Source organism: Hippocampus zosterae, chromosome 20, assembly GCF_025434085.1.
Source record: "Hippocampus zosterae strain Florida chromosome 20, ASM2543408v3, whole genome shotgun sequence".
Taxonomy (NCBI): Eukaryota; Metazoa; Chordata; class Actinopteri; order Syngnathiformes; family Syngnathidae; genus Hippocampus; species Hippocampus zosterae.
This window is the reverse complement of record NC_067470.1, coordinates 12,134,077-12,152,607: the sequence shown is the minus strand read 5'-3', so window position 1 is coordinate 12,152,607 and position 18,531 is coordinate 12,134,077. Positions and strand designations below refer to the sequence as shown.

General features: G+C 43.6%; 1 long non-coding RNA gene across 1 annotated transcript; it reads left to right on the top strand.

Annotated features, from left to right (window-relative positions):
* The first annotated feature begins 1,546 nt into the window (after positions 1 to 1,546).
* LOC127593112 (uncharacterized) lies at positions 1,547 to 13,465 on the top strand. The gene is made up of 2 exons (XR_007960329.1): positions 1,547 to 1,589; positions 13,357 to 13,465. It is a non-coding gene; the product is annotated as an uncharacterized LOC127593112 (long non-coding RNA).
* The last annotated feature ends 5,066 nt before the right edge of the window (positions 13,466 to 18,531 follow it).

Genomic DNA, 18,531 nt, shown 5'->3' with positions numbered 1-18,531 from the left:
CACCACTCTCTCTCCCAGCCACTTCTGCTGTCCTTCCTCTATCCACGTCCTCAATGCCGTTCCCCTCAGCATCACTCCGGCTTTCCTCCCATGAACAAGCACTACCTGTTCATCCTCCTCACCCAACCACACCACCCCAGCTTCTTCTGCCTTTAGTTCCGTCATCAGCACCACTTCCCAGTTTTCTTTGTTGACTCTTTCTGCTACTCTCCTCAACCGCTTTCTAAATGTTTCTCTCACACTCAATCTCCTCACATTCCATGTGACTATCACTCGTTCACCGTTCTTGTCCCGAGCTTCAGTTCTGTTTCCCCCTTCCCGTCCCGCCCTTCCTCTCCTCCTCTCTCCCCTTCTTTCATTTCTCTCTCTTCTTTCTTCTTTCTTCTTTTTTGGTCTGTGGACCAGTCTTTGCTAGACGTACCAAGAACTAAACTGAGGCTCAGGGGGGATCGAGCCTTTTCTGTTGCTGGTCCATCTCTCTGGAATGACCTCCCACTGAACATTCGGCAAGCCTCCTCGCTGCCCATCTTTAAAGCCCTCCTCAAAACTCACTTGTATTCTTTGGCGTTTGACTCAGCATGACTTAGATTTGCTATTGGTTTTACTGCTTGGTGCTTTCTACCGCCTTATTACTTATTACTTATTACTGATTCGTCTTACTGTTTATTGTATATGTTAAATCGCTCCATGTACAGCACTTTGTATGCAGCGATGGCTGTTTGAAAGTGCTCTATAAATACTGTTGACTTGACTTGACTTGACTTCTTTTATTGTTTCTGCTCCTTGCTCCCCTCTTGCTTTCAGGGCCTGGATGGGGGTGAATCCCCACCAGTCTGTCTTTCACCCACCCTCCCACATGTCTTTGGTCCATCCTGCCTTGCTTGCGCTTCCTTCTTACCATCCCCAACTTGCCCCCTGGGGAACCTTTTTCCCACCTCGTCGCGCCACGTGCGGGTCCTAAAAGGGCCCTCGCCTGACTTTTATTTAAGGAGGGTTGTGGGGTGGCTACTCCCAGTTCCCTCCGTTCCGACGGGGCGAGCATCAGGTGTCTCTCCTTCCGGTAAGGTCCCTCCTCCTTCCCCGTCAGCTGGTAGGTATTCAGCCGCAGCAGGGGCTCGAGTCCCCCGGCGTTCCCCCTCGCGCCACGTGGAGGCATCCCACCATGCGAGGAACAATAGTCAATGTTAGTAAACACTTGGTCATCATCATCATCATCAGTCACATACTCATTTAGGTAACTAGGCTTCTTTTTGGCTCTAGTTGATTTTCTCACACTGTCTGCACTGCTCGGTTGTGTTACCATGTCAGATACTGGGCTGCCCATTTCTGCATCATCCTGCACTGTTTCCACTGTATATGGCTTTCTCTCTGCTCTACCAGAGTCCAAATGATCATCACTATCATCCTGACCTAAGCTCATTTGTGTCTGGATTTGTTGCTGTGTAGATGGCTTTGTCACACTGTTTTTGTACTTTTTCACTGTTTGGACAATAAAGATAATAAATAAAGATAACAAAATAAGCTGGACTATTTTTGTCATCGGCGGCTCGGTAGTCCAGTGGTTAGCACGTCGGCTTCACAGTGCAGAGGTACTGGGTTCGATTCCAACTCCCTGTGTGGAGTTTGCATGTTCTCCCCGGGCCTGCGTGGGTTTTCTCCGGGTGCTCCGGTTTCCTCCCACATTCCAAAAACATGCGTGGCAGGCTGATTGAACACTCTAAATTGTCCCTAGGTGTGAGTGTGAGTGTGAATGGTTGTTCGTTTCTGTGTGCCCTGCGATTGGCTGGGAACCGATTCAGGGTTGTTTTGTCATATCCAATGAAAACTCCCTTTTCACTAGAGTCAAGTTTCTTCCTGTCATGCACAGCACCGAACTTTTGCATTTGTGAAACATTTGGTCTCTTTCCAGTCAACATAAAGTAAGCAGTCTGCTTTGTACAATTATTAAAGCATCTGTTCCTGACCACTGCTGCTGTCTGCACTGCACAAGTCCACAAAGTTTTGGGTAGGTCACTTTCAAGTTACATGCATCTAGCCATGTCAAATAAAGTCCCCCAGTTTCTTTCTGCTGTACCGTTTTGGTGTGGTGAGTATGGTGCTGAGGTTTTGTGTCTAATGCCATGTTTACGTAGTTCTTGGTACTCTTTGGACATGAACCCAGAACCATTGTCAGATCTAATACATTTAACCTTCCGAGGGGGGCACTGTCTGCTAAAAAGCTTTCTGTGGCAGTCACTGTATCACTCTTGTGTTTGAGAAATTACACAAAACCTGTTCTTGAGAAGTCATCAGTAAACGACACCGCAAATCTGTGTCCATCTATAGAAATGGGATCTATAGATCCTGCCAGATGTGTTTGGCTTAGTGCATACAGGTCTGTTGCTCTTGCATCCGGCTCTCTATTTCTGGTTTGCACAAACTTCCCTTGAATACACACTTCACATGCTGATACAGGTATTTCACATTTCCCTTTGATTACCATACCATCAACCACTTTTGTCAACTTTTGCACATCACTATAATTGCAATGGCCGAGAATCTCGTGCCACGTTTGCAAATCAAAACAACCTTTGCACTTGTCAATACCCTCGTCTGCAGTAGATAGGTAGTAAAGATTGTTCTGCACATTCATAGGGAATACAGTACCATCACTCATTTTCACCATGTCCTTTCCTTCGTTGAAAATCACTGTTGCTCCACTTGCCGTCGCAGCCATCACAGAGAAAATGTCTTGTGGATATGAAGGGATGAACAGTGTATTTCTCAATGTCGCTGTATGTGTCCTTTGCTGTCGATGAGGATCACCTCTGCTTCTTCCCGCCGTTTCGCCATGCCTTGGCACTTGGTTCCGTCTGCGAGCTCAAATTAGTGTGTGTCAGCCTTGAAGGTCTCATTTAAGCTCTTGAACTTTGTCTCTCATCTGTGATGATGTGGGATGTAGGACCCGTGTCCACCATTAGGCCTTTCGTCTTCACACCATGTCCTGGAACGATGTCCGCTTCCCGGTCCTTGGTCAAGAAAGCATACAACTTGTTGCCGTCTCCCTCTGCAGCTTGTTTAGCTTGTTCACTGTTTGGTCGACGTCTGCAGTTTGCATCTCTGTGCGTTGGACTTTTGCAATAACTGCACAACTGTCTTCTTTGGCATGCTCTTGCTTTGTGCCCTTTTACACCGCACATTGAAGCACACCATATCCGTCATTTTGTTTTTGTCATCATGGCGTGTTATCTTTTACGTTCACGTTCATCACATTATCTGACACCTGAGCTAAGAGTTTTTCTGTGTCTTCATATGATCGCAGTCAAGTTTTAAAGTCGGCAAATTTGAGCTTTCCTTCACTCTGTGTCACATGCACTGCAAAAGGTTTGAAGGATTCTGGAAGTCCTTTCAAACACCATTGCTATGAGTAGATCATAACTCATGACTTCCTCTGCGTTTCTGAGCGCCGTGATGATAGTCTCTGCCCTAATCACAAAATCTGTTAGCCTCTTTATCAACGTCAGCAAACTGCAGATTTTCACTCAAAATAGTCTCTTTGAGCCCCTGCAGCCGCAAGTAGGCCAAGAATTTTGTTTCCCAGAGCTCATAATGTTTCTCATCTCTATTAAAAGTTAAACGTGACCATCTGCGTGAGCCGTGGCTTGGCTGCTGGATAGCTTCTACGGTAGCCTAGGGTAGCACCACGATGTAGCACTTTTAACAGCTAAAAGCTAAGCTACGCTAACCTCTTCGCCGAATTCGCAGTTTGTCGCTCTTCTCAGCGACTTCAAACTTTCTTCAGTTGTCCTTGGGTGTTTCCTGGGCCCATAGCCAGTTGTCAGCGGCTTTATGCGGCATACCCATGTGTCACCCCTAAAGGCGGCTGGATAAACGGAGGAAAAATCTGCCTGACACGTCTCGTGTTGTATTAGAATTACCGTATTTTCACGACTATAAGGCGCCATTAAAAGTCTTAAATTTTCTCCAAAATGGACAGGACGCCTTATGGTGCGGAGCGTCCTTTATATGCGCCGAGTTCCAAAATCTGACTGACAGCCGACACGCCGTTTATATAGAGAAAAGGCGGAAGTGACTGTGAAAGAAGTCGGCCAATCAGGGAAGGGTGGGCGTGTATATATACATATATGGAGAGGGAGAGAGAGAGAGAGAGAGAGGGAGAGAGAGGACAGACAAGCTAGTCCGCCAATGGTGAAGGGTGGGCGTGTACATGGACGCCCCAAGCCAGTACCAACACTTGTATAGCGTGTGGCAATGTGCATTGTTGCAAAACAACTCCGGTTTTGGTTTCTAAGAACCCCTGAAAATAAATTCGACAAAGAGACATGCCTACGAAGCTCAGTTAAAACTTAAAGCCACCGGTTATGCTTTTGGCATGCGTGACCATCTCACAGCAGCGGTGAAAAATCAAGTCAAGCAAATGAACTCTGAGCTTGCCGTTATTCCCGGAGGCTTGACTAAAGAACTCCAACCGCTGGACATTGGCATCAACCGGGCGTTCAAAGTAAAGTTGCGAACAGCATGGGAACAATGATCGATGGCAAACACAACTTTACAAAGAGTGAGAGGCAGCGCTGGGCGAGTTACGCCACAATACGCAACAACGAGAGGGAACGCGGCGTTTTTGATGGATTACGGTACTTGCACAATTGTTCAATTCTTTCTACACACACACGCGCTGCCACCATGTTTCGCTCTGTTCTTTACTTTCAAATGTGGGGAAGCTTCACACGAGAGAAATGTTGACTTTGCTGTTGCTACTCCTTCTTTCCGCTCGGCAATGCGTAGCAACTCACACTAGCATGTGATGCATTCAATGACAACTGAGATGTGCAGTCCTCTGCTTCTGATACAGAGGATGAGGACTTTGATGGATTTCTGGGTGATGATTGATCGAAAACGTGAGAACATTGTACGATGGCTAAATAAAATACACCCGAACTCACTTCTGCTTTCGTTGCCTTTTTAAAAACGTGTTTTTTATCTTATCTGTATGTCTTGGCATGCTACCGTATGCTTCAAGCTAACGTGTTAGAGTGCGCGCATGCATGCCGTATGTTTAAGCTGGCGTATGTTTTACCACTGTAAAACTGCGGCTATTCGTACGATGCGTCCTGTGTATGTGTAAAATACAGAAATGTCACGCATTAATGAGACTGCGGCCATTAGTACGATGCGTCGAATAGTCGTGAAAATACGGTAGTATAAATCAAGTACAACACACTAAGCATATGAAGAGGACAAAGCGGAAGTTGGAACAGATCCTTCAAAGTAAAACAGAAAACAATCGAGCATGTTTGTCTGTTCACACCAACATTAAAGCGTCTTCGCTGTTTTATCCAAATTATTTATTTGAACTGGCCAAGCTGAGCACGTTCTCTGAGTTTGAATGTATCTTCATAGGAATGAGTTGTGTGATCAAATTCATGGTCATTTAGGCTTCAGGAGGACATCCTGAATTAAATACTTGTTGAAAAGACTGCATAGGTCCTTTAGTTTAGGCGTGGCAATCAATTGGAATTTTTATTGCTTTAAATGCATTTTCAGGCCAAGCTGAGCACGTTTTCTCAGTTTGAATGTATCTTCATAGGAATGAGTTGTGTGATCGAGTTAATAGTGATTTAGGCTTCGGGAGTTCATCCTGAACTAAATTCATGTTGAAATGTGTGCATAGGTCCTTTGGTTTAGGCGTGACGCTCAATTTGTGTTTTCATTGCTTTAAATACATTTTCAGGCCGAGCTGAGCAGGTTTTCTGATTTTGAATGTATCTTCATAGGAATGAGTTGTGTGGTCAAATTAATCCTCATGTAGGCTACAGGAGGTCATCCTGAACTAAATTCATGTTTAAATGTGTTCATAAGTCCATTGGTTTAGGCGTGACACTCAATTGGAATTTTTATTGCTTTAAATGTATTTTCAGGCCGAGTTGAGCACTTTTTCTGTGTTTGATTGTATCTTCATAGGAATGAGTTGTGTGGTCAAATTAATGCTCATGTAGGCTTCAGGAGGTCATCCTGAACTAAATACATGTTGAAATGTGTGCATAAGTCCTTTGGTTTAGGCGTGGCACTCAATTTGAGTTTTTATTGCTTTAAATGCATTTTCAGGCCGAGTTGAGCACGTTTTCTGAGTTTGATTGTATCTTCATAGGAATGAGTCGTGTGGTCAAATTAATGCTCATTTAGGGTTCAGGAGGTCATCCTGAACTAAATTCATGTTGAAATGTGTTCATAAGTCCATTGGTTTAGGCGTGACACTCAATTTGAGTTTTTATTCCTTTTAATGTATTATCAGGCCGAGTTGAGCACGTTTTCTGTGTTTGATTGTATCTTCATAGGAATGAGTTGTGTGGTCAAATTAATGCTCAGTTCGGCTTCAGGACATCATCCTGAACTAAATTTGTGTTGAAATGTGTGCATAAGCCCTTTGGTTTAGCCGTGACACTCAATTTGAGTTTTTATTGCTTTAAATGCATTTTTAGGCCGAGTTGAGCAAGTTTTATGAGTTTGAATGTATCTTCATAGGAATGAGTTGTGTGGTCAAATTAATGCTCATTTAGGCTTAAGGAGGTCGTCCTGAACTAAATGCATGTTGAAATGTGTCCATAAGTCTTTTGGTTTAGGCGTGACACTCAATTTGAGTTTTTATTGCTTCAAATGCATTTTTAGGCCGAGTTGAGCACGTTTTATGAGTTTGAATGTATCTTCATAGGAATGAGTTGTGTGGTCAAATTAATGCTCAGTTAGGATTCAGGACGTCATCCTGAACTAAATTCGTGTTGAAATGTGTGCATAAGTCCTTTGGTTTAGGCGTGACACTCAATTCGAGTTTTTATTGCTTTTAATGTATGATCAGGCCGAGTTGAGCACGTTTTCTGAGTTTGATTGTATCTTCATAGGAATGAGTTGTGTGGTCAAATTAATGCTCAGTCAGGCTTCGGGACGTCATCCGGAACTAAATTCGTGTTGAAATGTGTGCATAAGTCCTTTGGTATAGGCGTGACACTCAATTTGAGTTTCTATTGCTTTCAATGCATTTTCAGGCCGAGTTGAGCACGTTTTCTGAGTTTGAATGTATCTTCATAGGAATGAGTTGTGTGGTCAAATTAATGCTCATTTAGGCTTGAGGAGGTCATCCTGAACTAAATGCATGTTGAAATGTGTGCATAAGTCCTTTGGTTTAGGCGTGACACTCAATTTGAGTTTTTATTGCTTTTAAGGTATTATCAGGCCGAGTTGAGCACATTTTCTAGGTTTGAATGTATCTTCATAGGAATGAGTTGTGTGGTCAAATTAATGCTCATTTAGGCTTCAGGAGGTCATCCTGAACTAAATGCATGTTGAAATGTGTGCATAAGTCCTTTGGTTTAGGCGTGACACTCAATTTGAGTTTTTATTGCTTTAAATGCATTTTCAGGCTGAGTTAAGCACATTTTCTGAGTTTGAATGTATCTTCATAGGAATGAGTGGTGTGGTCAAAATAATGCTCATTTAGGCTTCGGGACGTCAACCTGAACTAAGTACATGTTGAAATGTGTCCATAAGTCCTTTGGTTTAGGCGTGACACTCAATTTGAGTTTTTATTGCTTTAAATGCATTTTCAGGCTGAGTTGAGCACGTTTTCTGAGTTTGGATGTATCATCATAGGAATGAGTTGTGTGGTCAAATTAATGCTCATTTATGCTTAAGGAGGTCATCCTGAACTAAATTTGTGTTGAAATGTGTGCATAAGTCCTTTGGTTTAGCCGTGACACTCAATTTGAGTTTTTATTGCTTTAAATGCACTTTCAGGCCTAGTTGAGCACGTTTTTTGACTTTGAATGTATCTTCACAGGAATGAGTTGTGTGGTCAAATTAATGCTCATGTAGGCTTCAGGAGGTCATCCTGAACTAAATTCATGTTGAAATGTGTGCATAAGTCCTTTGGTTTAGGCGTAACACTCAATTTGAGTTTTTATTGCTTTAAATGCATTTTCAGGCTGAGTTAAGCACATTTTCTGACTTTGAATGTATCTTCATAGGAATGGGTGGTGTGGTCAAAATAATGCTCATTTAGGCTTCGGGACGTCAACCTGAACTAAATACATGTTGAAATGTGTCCATAAGTCCTTTGGTATAGGCGTAACACTCAATTTGAGTTTTTATTGCTTTAAATGCATTTTCAGGCTGAGTTAAGCACGTTTTCTGAGTTTGGATGTATCTTCACAGGAATGAGTTGTGTGGTCAAATTAATGCTCATGTAGGCTTCAGGAGGTCATCCTGAACTAAATTCATGTTGAAATGTGTGCATAAGTCCTTTGGTTTAGGCGTGACACTCAATTTGAGTTTTTATTGCTTTAAATGCATTTTCAGGCCGAGTTGAGCACGTTTTCTGAGTTTGATTGTATCTTCGTAGGAATAAGTCGTGTGGTCAAATTAATGCTCATTTAGGGTTCAGGAGGTCATCCTGAACTAAATTCATGTTGAAATGTGTTCATAAGTCCTTTGGTTTAGGCGTGACACTCAATTCGAGTTTTTATTGCTTTTAATGTATTATCAGGCCGAGTTGAGCACGTTTTCTGAGTTTGATTGTATCTTCACAGGAATGAGTTGTGTGGTCAAATTAATGCTCAGTCAGGCTTCAGGACGTCATCCGGAACTAAATTCGTGTTGAAATGTGTGCATAAGTCCTTTGGTTTAGGCGTGTCACTCAATTTGAGTTTTTATTGCTTTAAATGTATTTTCAGGCCGAGTTGAGCACGTTTTCTGAGTTTGAATGTATCTTCATAGGAATGAGTGGTGTGGTCAAATTAATGCTCATTTAGGCTTAAGGAGGTCATCCTGAACTAAATACATGTTGAAATGTGTGCATAAGTCCTTTGGTTAAGGCGTAACACTCAATTTGAGTTTTTATTGCTTTAAATGCATTTTCAGGCCGAGTTGAGGACGTTTTCTGAGTTTGAATGTATCTTCATAGAAATGAGTCGTGTTGTCAAATTAATGCTCATTTAGGCTTAAGGAGGTCATCCTGAACTAAATTCATGTTGAAATGTGTGCATAAGTCCTTTGGTTTAGGTGTGACACTTAATTTGAGTTTTTATTGTTTGAAATGCATTTTTAGGCCGAGTTGAGCACATTTTCTGAGTTTGAATGTATCTTCATAGGAATGAGTCGTGTTGTCAAATTAATGCTCATTTAGGCTTCAGGACGTCAACCTGAACTAAATACATGTTGAAATGTGTGTATAAGTCCTGTGGTTAAGGCGTAACACTCAATTTGAGTTTTTATTGCTTTAAATGCATTTTCAGGCCGAGTTGAGCACGTTTTCTGAGTTTGAATGTATCTTCATAGGAATGATAGTGTTGTCAAATTAATGCTCATTTAGGCTTCAGGAGGCCACTCTGAACTAAATTCATGTTGAAATGTGTGCATCAGGCTGAGATATGATCGTATTCTCCTAATGGGGGATTTTAATATCCATGTATGTTGTCCGGAAAAAACGCTAGCAAAAGACTTCTTAAGACTTATCGACTCTTTTAATTTTGTGCAGTATGTGACCAGCCCGACACACGAACAAGGACATATTTTAGACCTTGTCCTTGCTCATGGTATAACGGTGTCAAATCTGGAAGTCGTTGAAAATGGAATTTCTGATCACATGGCAGTTTTATTTGACGTAGTCTTATCGCATGCTGCTGTGAAATCTGGCGCTCCTAGTTGTCAACGCCGAATTTTTAACCCTCACACTGCTAGTCATTTCTCTGATGCCTTTAATAACCTTTGCGTACCCTCGTCTAACACAGAGGAACTCACCTCTTGGTTCGACTCGTCATGCCAGGCCATCCTGGATTTGGTGGCTCCTTCAAAAATTGTGCTGCCAAAGCCTAAACCCGAGCCATGGTTTAACGACATTACCCGCGCAGCTAGGCAGGAGTGTCGCAAAGCTGAACGCAAGTGGAAAAGAGACAAATTGCATGTCTCTTCTCAAATTTGGAAAGACAGCTGGCGTATCTACCAGCTCACAGTAAAAGAGGCCAAAAGAGAATATCTGTCGGACCTTATTCTAGCCAACCGTCACAACCCTCGTGCACTATTTAAAACGATAGATTCTGTACTCAAACCCCCTCTGCCTACTTGCTCGGATTCTTCAGCCGAGATGTGCAACAGATTCCTTCAGTTCTTTATTGATAAGGTCTCTACAGCTAGGATTCCGGTCCCAAATACCGCATCTGACCCCTCTGTCCATGTTCCATGTTCAGCTGTCCTAAATTCTTTTGATACTGTGTCCTTGGTGCTTTTGGAGGATGTAGTTTGCCAGACGAAGCCATCTGGCTCCCCTTGCGACTCTCTTCCTCCACGCTTCTTTCAGGAGGTTCTCCCGAGTGTTGGTGCATCGGTCTTGGATATCATCAACAGCAGCCTTTCTTCTGGTGTAGTTCCCCAACAGTTTAAACATGCTGTGGTCCAACCCTTGATCAAGAAACCTGGTCTTGATCCAGATGAGCTGTCAAGTTACAGACCCATTTCCAAACTGCCTTTCATTTCCAAAATTCTGGAAAAAGTGGTGCACATGCAGTTGAAACTTTTCTTGGATGAACATAACATCTTGGAGGTCTTCCAGTCAGGTTTCAAGACGATGCATAGCACGGAGTCAGCCCTGTTACGCGTTTCTAATGACATCCTCCTAGCAAATGACTCTGGAGACCACGTGTGTCTGGTTTTATTGGACTTAACTGCAGCATTTGATACAGTGGATCACAGTATTCTGCTGACTCGTTTGCAGCACTTGGTGGGCATTGGCGGGAGTGCTCTTGATTGGTTTAGGTCCTATCTAGCTGACAGGACCTTTTGTGTCAGCCTTGGCTGCTCTGAATCACGCACTGCTCCCCTGTCATGTGGTGTTCCACAGGGCTCAATTCTGGGGCCTCTGCTGTTCTCGCTGTATCTGCTCCCATTGGGTTCCGTCTTAAGGAAACATGGTATTCCTTTCCACTGCTATGCAGATGACTGCCAGATCTATGTCCCACTGAGCAAGAAAGACACCTTCTCATTAAGGCCACTCCTATCCTGTCTGGAAGAAATCAAAACCTGGATGGCACAAAATTTCTTGAAGTTCAATGAAAAGAAGACAGAGGTGATATTGTTTGGCCCCAGTGGACCTTGTACATTCCATCCTGTAGCCTTGGGCCCCCTATCTCCTTATCTGAAATCAACGGTCTCAAACTTGGGACTTAAACTGGACAGTGATTTCAAACTCGATCGGCAAATTGGTGTCGTTGTTAAATCCAGCTTCTTTCACCTTAGACAGCTGGCCAAAATAAAACCTTTCCTCTCACATGAACACTTTGAGACAGTAATTCATGCCTTTGTCACATCCCGGCTCGATTACTGCAACGCCCTGTACTTTGGAGTCAGCCAGTCCTCCATCAAGCGCCTTCAGCTGGTACAGAATGCCGCTGCTCGCCTCTTGACTGGTACTCGTAAGAGGGAGCATATAACTCCTACTTTGGCATCCCTTCACTGGCTCCCCATTCATTTTAGAATTATTTTTAAGATCCTCCTCTTTGTTTTCAAATCTCTGAATAATCTCGCGCCACCTTACCTCTCTGAGCTCATACGCCCCTACACCCCTGCCCGGCGCCTTAGGTCTGTGGACCAGTCTTTGCTCGACGTACCAAGAACTAAACTGAGGCTCAGAGGGGATCGAGCCTTTTCTGTTGCTGGTCCATCTCTCTGGAATGACCTCCCACTGAACATTCGGCAAGCCTCCTCGCTGCCCATCTTTAAAGCCCTCCTCAAAACTCACTTGTATTCTTTGGCGTTTGACTCAGCATGACTTAGATTTGCTATTGGTTTTACTGCTTGGTGCTTTCTACCGCCTTATTACTTATTACCTATTACTGATTCGTCTTACTGTTTATTGTATATGTTAAATCGCTCCATGTACAGCACTTTGTATGCAGCGATGGCTGTTTGAAAGTGCTCTATAAATACTGCTGACTTGACTTGACTTGACATAAGCCCTTTGGTTTAGGCGTGACACTCAATTTGAGTTTTTATTGTTTGAAATGCATTTTCAGGCCGAGTTGAGCACATTTTCTGAGTTTGAATGTATCTTCATAGTGTGAAATGTGTGCATAAGTCCTGTGTGCAGAGAGATTTTTTAAATACCGTATTTTCACGACTATAAGGCGCCATTAAAAGTCTTAAATTTTCTCCAAAATGGACAGGACGCCTTATGGTGCGGAGCGTCCTTTATATGCGCTGAGTTCCAAAATCTGACTGACAGCCGACACGCCGTTTATATAGAGAAAAGGCGGAAGTGACTGTGAAAGAAGTCGGCCAATCAGGGAAGGGTGGGCGTGTATATATACATATATGGAGAGGGAGAGAGAGAGAGAGAGAGGGAGAGAGAGGACAGACAAGCTAGTCCGCCAATGGTGAAGGGTGGGCGTGTACGTGGACGCCCCAAGCCAGTACCAACACTTGTATAGCGTGTGGCAATGTGCATTGTTGCAAAACAACTCCGGTTTTGGTTTCTAAGAACCCCTGAAAATAAATTCGACAAAGAGACATGCCTACGAAGCTCAGTTAAAACTTAAAGCCACCGGTTATGCTTTTGGTATGCGTGACCATCTCACAGCAGCGGTGAAAAATCAAGTCAAGCAAATGAACTCTGAGCTTGCCGTTATTCCCGGAGGCTTGACTAAAGAACTCCAACCGCTGGACATTGGCATCAACCGGGCGTTCAAAGTAAAGTTGCGAACAGCATGGGAACAATGATCGATGGCAAACACAACTTTACAAAGAGAGAGAGGCAGCCCTGGGCGAGTTACGCCACAATACGCAACAACGAGAGGGAACGCGGCGTTTTTGATGGATTACGGTACTTGCACAATTGTTCAATTCTTTCGACACACACACGCGCTGCCACCATGTTTCGCTCTGTTCTTTACTTTCAAATGTGGGAAAGCTTCACACGAGAGAAATTTTGACTTTGCTGTTGCTACTCCTTCTTTCCGCTCGGCAATGCTTAGCAACTCACACTAGCATGTGATGCATTCAATGACAACTGAGATGTGCAGTCCTCTGCTTCTGATACAGAGGATGAGGACTTTGATGGATTTCTGGGTGATGATTGATCGAAAACGTGAGAACATTGTACGATGGCTAAATAAAATACACCCGAACTCAGTTCTGCTTTCGTTGCCTTTTTAAAAACGTGTTTTTATCTTATCTGTATGTCTTGGCATGCTACCGTATGCTTCAAGCTAACGTGTTAGAGTGCGCGCATGCATGCCGTATGTTTAAGCTGGCGTATGTTTTACCACTGGCGGCCCGGTAGTCCAGTGGTTAACACGTGGGCTTCACAGTGCAGAGGTACCGGGTTCGATTCCAGCTCCGGCCTCCCTGTGTGGAGTTTGCATGTTCTCCCCGGGCCTGCGTGGGTTTTCTCCGGGTTCTCCGGTTTACTCCCACATTCCAAAAATATGCATGGCAGGCTGATTGAACACTCTAAATTGTCCCTAGGTGTGAGTGTGAGTGCGAATGGTTGTTCGTCTCTGTGTGCCCTGCGATTGGTTGGCAACCGATTCAGGGTGTCCCCCGCCTACTGCCCGGAGGCAGCTGGGATAGGCTCCAGCACCCCCCGCGACCCTAGTGAGGATCAAGCGGTTAGGAAGATGAATGAATGAATGAATGAATGTTTTACCACTGTAAAACTGCGGCTATTCGTACGATGCGTCCTGTGTATGTGTAAAATACAGAAATGTCACGCATTAATGAGACTGCAGCCATTAGTACGATGCGTCGAATAGTCGTGAAAATACGGTAACTGTATTGTTGCCCAGAACTGTAACACTTTTTGGCCAAATGGCTTCTTAGTTTTATAAATGTCATCTCTGTTTCAGGAAATTAGCCAAACCATTGGAGAAAAACTGTGTAAGAAGTATCACCAATTTTCCATATCAGAACATTTCATGCTTGTGCTGTATATTAGTGCAGTGAATACTTTTGCTCCAACAAACAACTGAAGAGAATTGTTAAGAATGTTTTTTTCTCAAACAAGTCTTGCCATACATAAGTCATGTGTTTTGACACTCAATCAATGAGGTTTTATTGACATTTGAAGTGACATTTTTTTCCCCTGACAGTTGACAGGGCACTTGTGTAGTGGGCCTGCAATGTTGATCTTGCGTATTGTGCATAGGGGTGACGGAATGTAGTTTTGAAGGCGTTGATTGATGCTTGTGAATAAGAGAACGCCTGACACAATGGATGGATTTTGGGTGTGTGTATGGCAAGGGTGGGGCTGAGGAAAAGGAAGGTGGGGAAGAGTGACGATTATGTGTTCACGTACAGTAAAGTTCACATACATATAGATTCGCTTAAACAAAATGAAATGTCAAGTATGTTTTTATGTCTCCACTACAGCAAAAATAGTCCCCACATTCGACATTACTAACGGCAAGTATTTTGTTTTTTTTTTTGAATTTGTTTGGATGGGGTCGGAGTAAAATCCAATGAGCATATCAAACGTCATTACATTACATTATGCCTCAGTGTTTGTTGGCGTGCCAGGGATACAAATAACGGAGAACAAAACATAGCCTGGGGATTCCGATTCCAAACGATTCTTGATGTCAATTCTTTTCAGGTTGTCCATTTATTATTATAGCAGCCTGCAGGAGAGACTAAAATAGCATTTGACACAGCCCGTGTCATTTGCGTGCTTTGCACTATGGTACTACACTGAGTGACAAGAGAGGAAGTTTCTTCTCTTCTCTCAGTTCCTTATTTCAAACAAATCTGTCTTGTCAGAGCAGTTATTGAATAAGTCCTGTGTTCCTCCATCACAGTTTGGTTTGGGGCCGCTACAAAAAAAGGTCAAAATCCGTCGGCATCGGACAGTTGGTACTGCGGAAAAAAAATCATTGGCACCGCCCTACCCACTCTTGAGGACTTGCCCACCGCAAGAACCAAGACAAGGACGTGGAAAATCCTATAGGACCCCGCACACCCTGCTACTCCCCTTAGGCAAGTGCTACTGATCCATACGCAGCAAAAACAGCAGACACTCAAACAGCTTCTTCCCTCTCAACGCGGACTAAACCCACACAGGAAGGCCGCAGCCTGGAATCGAACCCAAGACCTCAGTACTGTCAGACTGACCTGCTAACCAGTGAACCACCATGCATTATGTCACTGTAGAGGACTTCAAAGACTTCCGCAGCGCGAACATCAGCGCTTCCTTGATTTTAGCTACCAGTAGTCTCTTGAACCTCTTCAATCCACGACCTTGCGCCTCGATGCATATTTAAGAAAACCAAGATGATTATTCATATATCGGAACAATTTTAAAGTTGTGGTCAAAAGATCGCTGAGCAAGGAACAAGGAACGTTGCAAAAAGAAAAGAGATCTAATCTATTTTATTTTGGGTAGTAGTTTGGGTAGAAAGAAAAGGCAAGAAAATAACATGTTTTAATTTGATTTAACATGAGATCAGACGATGAAACATTCATTCAAAATTGAAATGAAAAACTAGAATTTGAACGAAATTATTCATTCTTAATTCAGATTTTTTTTTTAAACTGCATTTGAAAATTCCTTTTCTTTGCACAAAAGTCACTTATTGGGTCATCTTTTAAACAAGAGCTTGTATTAATAATAATAATAATAATAATAATAATAATACATTTTATTTGCGGGCGCTTTTCTAGAAGGACACCTTACAACAAGCAGTTAAAATCACAAATACATACATAAAAACAACATCAAATAAAATAACAAAAAACTACAACAAAAATAAATAAATAAAAATAATGGCTTTATGGTCCGAGTGAATAGGCTTGTCTTGTTTCCTGAAGTCCACGATCATCTCTACAGTCTTGAGCGTGAGCGGTTGTGTCGGCTGCACCAGAGCTCTAGCTGCTCCACTTGTTGGCGGTACGCAGACTCGTCGCCGTCTTTGATGAGAAACTTTATGAGTTTGACAGCTGGATTTGTTGAGGTGCAATCGTTTGTGTCGAGAGAGAAGAGCAGTGGAGAGAGGACACATCCCTGTGGGGCTCCAGTGCTGGTGGTGCGTATTGATGATGTAGTTGCTCCCAGTCTCACCTGTTGTGTCCGTCCCGTCAGGAATCTGAGGATCCACTGGCAGATCGTAGGGGACACACCGAGGTGGAGAGGTTTGGGGGTGAGGAGTTCCGGGATGATGGTGTTGAACGCAGAGCTGAAATCCACAAACAGAATCCTTACGTAGGTCCCTGGGCTGTCGAGGTGCTCGAGGATGTAGTGCAGACCTATGTTGACTGCGTCTTCCACAGACCTGTTTGCCCGGTAGGCAAACTGGAGAGGGTCCAGCAGGGGTCCAGTGACGTTCTTTGGGTGGTTCAGCACAAGGCGTTCAAAGGACTTCATGACCAAAGACGTCAGGGCGACAGGGCTATAGTCGTTCAGTTCCGATGTTGCCGATTTCTTGGGAACTGGGATGATGGTAGACTGTTTGAAGCAGGATGGGACCTCACACAGCTCCAGGGATCTGTTGAAGATTTGTGTGAAGACCGGAGCCAGCTGGTCAGCGCAGACTTTCAGGCAGGACGGGGACACTTTGTCGGGCCCTGCAGCTTTCTTGATCTTTTGCTGCTTGAAGAGCCATCTCACGTCCTGTTCGTGGATCTGTAGTGGAGAAAAAGAGGGGGGGGGGGTAGGTAGAGTGGTTTCTGGTAGAGGTGGGTGTGTGTGGGAAATGGGGGTGTCCTTTTCAAATCGGCAGAAAAACATGCAGGCAGTTGGTTAGGGAGGATGGTGGAAGTATGGTATTAGGTTTGGTAGAGAATTAGAGCTGGGTGTCATCCGCGTAGCAATGAAAGTGAATGTGATGTTTCCTGAAGATATTACCAAGGGGAAGAAGATATACTAGAAACAGCAAGGGGCCAAGGACAGAATGCTGAGGAACACTTGAAGTGAGGGGAAAGGGGTGAGATCTAAAACATTTGAGCTGGATAAACTGGGTGCGGTCAGAAAGATAGGAGCGGAAGCAGGAGAGGGGGATGCTGGTGATGCCAATGGAGGAGAGTCTGTCGAGGAGGATGGAGTGAGAGATGGTGTCAAAGGCTGCACTGAGGTCAAGCAGGAGGAGGATGGCGAGTGAACCGAAGTCAACAGAGAGAAGAAGGTCATTGCATATTTTGAGGAGGGCAGTTTCGGTACTATGGAGGGGACAGAAGCCAGATTGAAATTGTTCGTAGAGGTTATTGGAGGAAAAATGGGTGTGAAATTGAGCAGCTACTGTTTTTTTCTAGAAGTTTGGAGATGAATGGAAGGTTTGATATGGGATGAAAGTTGTTCAAGTCGGAGGGATCAGAGCCAGGTTTCTTCAGTATGGGAGTGACAGCAGCAGTTTTGAGATGGGAGGGTACAATGCCAGTAGAGAGGGAAGTTTGAATAATGTTAGTGATGAGAGGGGAGAGGGCCGGGATAGAAGCTTTGACTAAAACAGTAGGGAGAGGGTCAAGTTGACAAGTAGAGAATTTGGACTTCTGGATTAAGATGGGGATTTGGTGGACAGATGGGAATGTGAATGCAGAGAACAGGTGGGTAGGAACCGGGGAGAATGGAGAAGGAGGGTTGTGAGCAGATGAAGGGGTGAGTTGCTGGTGGATAAGTTGGATTTTGGATGTAAAAAATGAGTCAGAGTATTACAAAAATCAGTGGAATAGAGATGTGAGGGAAGAGTGTCAGCAGGTTTAGTGAGTTTAGAAATGAGTGAAAAGAGTGATCTGGGGTTGCCTTCATTGGAACTGATTAAACCAGAGTAGAAGATTGATTTGGCTTTAGATTTTGAGTCCTTGTAATGGAGGAAGTGGGTAGTGTACATTTCTTTATGAATAGCGAGTCCAGTTTTTCTATATAATCTTTCAAGTTGACGGCCTTTTGATTTGAGTTGTCTGAGGGTAGGGGTAAACAAGGGTGCTGTTTGGTTGAAGGAGACAGTTTGGGTTTTGAGTGGGGCCAGGGTATTGAGAATGTTATGGAGGTTTGTATTGTAGTGTGTCAAAAACTCATCTGTTGTAGAAAGACAATCAGTACTGGGGAGGTTGTTGATAAGTGATTCTAAATTGTCTGGGTTAATGTCCTTGATTTTACGTAAATGTATAATGCGTTGTGGGTTGGATTTGAAAAAGTACAGGTTAACATTGAATGAAAGCAATAGATGATCTGTGTATGGGAGGAAATCGGTTCTACAGTTTGTTGGTGATAATCCTATACAGCAGATCAAGTCCAGAATATGTCCTTTACTGTGTGTGGGGAAAGTTGACAAACTGTTGAAAACCAGAACTGTCCAGACAGGAGGTAAAGTCTTTGGTGAGTGAGTTATTGATATTGTCCATTGTGTATATTAAAATCTAAGAGAATTACATTTGGTGATAGTGTGTACAGATGAGTGAAGAGTGTAGTTGTCACGTTGTACCCGAAGCGACAGAATAATCGCTTCGTGTACAACAAAAATAACTGGAAGTGGATCCCCGAAAAAGCAGACACAGAAAGATGTT